The sequence below is a fragment of the Salvelinus sp. IW2-2015 genome, unplaced genomic scaffold (genome assembly GCF_002910315.2).
Source record: "Salvelinus sp. IW2-2015 unplaced genomic scaffold, ASM291031v2 Un_scaffold1370, whole genome shotgun sequence".
Classification (NCBI taxonomy): Eukaryota; Metazoa; Chordata; class Actinopteri; order Salmoniformes; family Salmonidae; genus Salvelinus; species Salvelinus sp. IW2-2015.
The window spans coordinates 80,951-85,694 of NW_019942862.1; the positions used below are offsets into that span (position 1 = coordinate 80,951).

The 4,744-nt window shown below is 43.1% G+C and overlaps 1 pseudogene; it reads left to right on the plus strand.

The window, feature by feature from the left end:
- Window positions 1-4,744, plus strand: part of LOC112070572 (calpain-1 catalytic subunit-like) — a 52,494-nt pseudogene that overhangs the window by 42,641 nt on the left and 5,109 nt on the right.

A 4,744-nucleotide genomic window follows, 5' to 3' on the forward strand; every position in this document is an offset into this window, starting at 1 on the left:
TGTGTGTGCGATCGTGCGTGCTTTGTGTGCCGTTGTGTCTTTCCCTACCCCGTGTCCTATTCTTCTCATCCCCAGATCACCGGCAGTCATGACATGGAGGCTGACCTTAAGAAAGCTAGTGAAAAGTGCCACGCCTACTCACTTGACACGCGTCGACGAGGTGAGCCCAATGCTTGATTCACACTAAGAGGGAACCCCAGTTTTTTAGTGGGTTCCAAACAAGAGAACCAATAATTACATCCAATTGGACACGAAAAGGACCACGTTAATACCAATACAAATCGGTATCCCATTTGCATCAGTATTGATTGACTCGAAGGGCTCGTGATTTCCCAGCTACTTAAGCGTCTGCTTTCAACCTGCATATCCCTCTCACATCACGTTGTGATACAGGGCGGACATAAGAACCCAAACTGGTCCTGTATCCGCAACCCCTGCGGGAGATCAGACTGGACTGGGGGCCTGAGCAGTGACAAGTACCAACAGCAGCTTCACTCCTTAACACCTCTCAACTAACATACATGAATGTCAGAATACCGTGTATTTCCGACCCCATGACGTTGTTTCACCACTTTTTTACCATACAGCCTTATTCTAAAATGACTGAATGCGATATCAAATAACTCTCCAATCATATTAATCATATCACTATGAGTAATAACTTCATATCATATTTTTCAGTCACATGATTTCATAGTTGTCATATCACTAATACTATATAACTAGTGGTTTATAAACGTCAGTATCATATATCATATCACTAGTGAAGTATGTTAGTTGTCATATCATACTATCATAAACTAGGGGTCTATTAACTGTCATATCAGGTATATCATATCACTATGAGTTATATAGTTGTCAGATCATATATCATATAACTAGGGCGTTATAACTGTCAGTATCATATATCATTAACTTTGGAATTTATAGTATGTCATCATCATATAGCATATCTAGTGAGTTCTATAGCTTCATATCACATAACTAGTGGGCTTTAGACTGTCATATCATATATCATCGTAACTTGTGAGTTATAGTTCTCATATTCATTATAGCCCATATCTAGTATGTTATACTTCATATCATATAACCTAGTGCGTTTATTGACTGTCATATCATATATCATGTAACTTGTGAATTTATAGTTGTCATATCATATATCATATTACTAGTGAGTTTATAGTTGTCATATGTCATAAAACTAGTGAGTTTATTTGCTGTCATATCATATATCATATAACTACTATTTGTTGTTGAAATACAGTCAGTGATGTGTTTTCATTGTGGATGTTTCAGCTCCAGAGAGTGGGAGGGTGTTGACCGCTCAGTCAGAGGGCGACTKCAGAACTGCAGTGAGGACGGAGAGTTCTGGTGAGTGTGTGTTTGTTTATGTGTATGTATTTGTGACACCAAGTCGGATGTCTTATTGGCCGATCGGTATGGTACTTGAGAGTAGGTGTGCGCTAATGCATCGTATACCTGACCGACTCTCAATCTCCCTCCCCRCTCTCCRTCCCTTCTATCAGGATGTCGTTCAGTGACTTCCTGCTTGAGTTCACACGTCTGGAGATCTGCAACCTGACAGCAGACGCCCTGGAGGCCACCCAGCAGAAGAAGTGGAGCTCAGCCGTCTACCAGGGGGAGTGGAGGTCAGGAAGCACGGCTGGGGGCTGCAGGAACTTCCCTGGTGAGGAGGCAGGGAGGATGGAAAGAAGGAGGCAGGGAAGGAGGCAGAGAAGGAGGCAGAGGAGAGAGGGAAGTGGCCCAGCCAGGCTGTAGCAAAGAGAGAAGGATAAAGACAGTTACTCCTAGTCAATGAGTAAAGGAGTTMTTTTTCTCCCATGGTTAAGATTACAATTTGGGAGGGTAGGCTGAAGCTAGACATGTACCTAAAAGCAACTTCTACTGGATGCGTGAGGATAAAGAAATGGTGTCTAATAAACAGTTGATTAAAATGTTTCCTTCTCTAGAGTCTTCTAATAACTGTTTCCCCCACAATCATTAGCCACATTCTGGATCAATCCGCAATTCAAGGTTGCKCTGCAGCACCCCGACACAGCRGGCCAATCAGATTGCAGCTTCCTGGTGGCGCTCATGCAGAAGGACCGGAGAAAGAAACGCAAGGAGGGCAAAGACATGGAGACCATCGGTTTCGCCATCTACGAGGCAAGAAACTGATCTTTGTATCTTGTTAAACTTTTTTCTTTGAGTTTTAAAGTGTAAGRAAGGCAATACGACAGTTTGTCAAGGAAAGTGTTTTGAACAAGTAGAATTGGCTGGATGTTTCTATCTAAATCCTATATTTTTCTGTGTCTCTCTTCAGGTTCCTAATGAGGTATGTATATTCTGCTGGCCAGTATTCTTTGACGTTAGGTTGTAAGTTAATCTTGTGATAAGCTGTGAGAGTCCAGCATAACTATGATCCTGTTGGTCCATTTGCTAGATATTTAGAGTGCGTTAAAACCTGTTGGACAGTGTGTCATAGCTGAAGAAGTGGAATCCAGCCAAAAGGCCTATAATGGTCGGTGCAGCTRGTGCTTAGGCTCACAGCCAATTGTCTCACATGGAGATGCATGGTGGCACTCTCCTCATGCTGTGGCAACATTGTGCTCTTGAAGGGGAGATCTGCAGTTGCTGCATCCATTTTTCGACTATTATGGTATGTAGGCATTATGGTATGTAGGCATTATGGTATGTAGGCCGGCCTTGAAGAATAGAACTAAGAAATGCCTCATGAGCTTAGTTCAAATGTCACCCCATCAGAACCCAACATATCAGCTTGTTTTACTTCAATGTTRGTGAACAAAGTCAATTTAAACAAACACCATATAYRCTCAAAACATAGTTGAAACTATCATTTCTATATCATGGATGGTCTTTCCTTGCATCCATAGTCAAAAGAATTGAGAGTATTTACATTTCTCCAGCCCCATCCTGCAGCGTTTTACTGAAACAGGGATGGGGAAAACGCTTTGTTAMTGTTTCAACTGCTGATTGCCGCTTTAAGGTCAAAGCTCAGAGGTCAAGGGTTCAGATATTTACTTCCCTCACAGTCAGGGGTTAGGTTCACCTAGAAGGGGGTGCAATGAACTCAACTTCTCTGAAGTGAACTAACTTGCCCACAGTGCTTTCTTCTCAGTATGTGGGCAGATCAGGGGTTAGAGGTCAAGGGTTATAGTTCATTCAACTAATTCACTCACAGAGCTTTCCCTCCTCTCCATCCTCTTAGTACAGGGGTTAAGTTCACCTAGTTTAACTAACTCACTCATACTGCTTTCCCCTGCCCTGAGTATGTGGGCAGATCAGGGGTTAAGGGTTAGCGGTTAGAGGTCAAGGGTTAGTGAGTTCACCTCCCTCACAGCATTTTCCCACTACTCTCTCTGTCCTCTTAGTACATGGGTAAATCAGGCGTCCACCTGAAGAGAGACTTCTTCCTGACYCACGGTTCCAGCGCCCGCTCTGAGCTCTTCATCAACCTGAGAGAGGTGAGCTCTCGCTTCCAGCTGCCTGCCGGGGAGTACATCATTGTCCCCTCCACCTTTGAACCCAAGAAGGAGGGYGACTTCGTCCTCAGGGTCTTCTCTGAGAAACCTGCCAACTATGAGTGAGTGATGGAGAAGTGAGAGGTGGACAGGAAATATGATAGGTTGATTATGGATGGTATAAGGTGATGCATTTGATTGAAGGATATTGATACTGGTGTTATTTTCTGTCTGTTAGGGAGCTGGATGATGAAGTCACAGCTGAACTACCAGCAGAGGTGAGTGGAGGAGACATGGGTTGTGTCCCAAATGTCACCTAATTGGCTAAATAGTGTGGTGCTTTTGATTAGGGCATTGGTTGAATGTAGTGCACTATATAGGGAATAGGGAGTCCATTTTTTATACACTATTCCTAAACAAATCAAAGTGAAGAGTTTACATTCTTCTGTGAGTTTACATTCCTATTCCTCTGTGGAGTTTACATTCCTTCTGTGAGTTTTACATTCCTCTGTGAGTTTACATTCTTCTGTGAGTTTACATTCCTCTGTGAGTTTACATTCCTCTGTGAGTTTACATTCCTCTGTGAGTTTACATTCCTCTGCAAGTTTACATTCCTCTGTGAGTTTACATTCCTCTGTCTCTGTTTCAGTCCCAGCTGGACGAGAGCCAGATCGACGCTGGCTTCAAGAGTCTGTTTAGACAACTGGCTGGAGAGGTGAGGAGTCGTGTTGGGCAATGAGGGTAGAGCAGAGTGAAGGGTCTGATGTAGTCTTTTCTCATGGTCTCTCTGTTCGGCCTACAGGACATGGAGATCAGTGCCACAGAGCTGCAGACTATTTTGAACAGGATCATGACCAAGCGTGAGTCCACAGGAATAGAATAAGAACACAGTATTCTACTCTGTATCTGTATGTGTGACTAAAACCCAGCCACCTGCCTTCAGCAGAGACCTAAACTGTCGCTCCTTCCAGGCAGAAACTTTACAGTGGAAATATGTAAATATTTGGATTTGGATATTACAGGTGCAGTTTGAAAACACAAAATTAGTTTTTCCACTTATCTCGTTCTCTCTCCATCTTCCCCTATTTCTCTCTCTCTTTTTCTCTCTCTATTTTTCTCTCTCTCTTTTTCTCTCTCTCTTTTTCTCTCTCTTTTTCTCTCTCTCTTTTTCTCTCTCTCTCTCTCTCTCCGATACAGACAAAGATCTGAAAACAGATGGATTTGGACCAGATTCCTGTCGGACTATGATCAACCTGATGGAC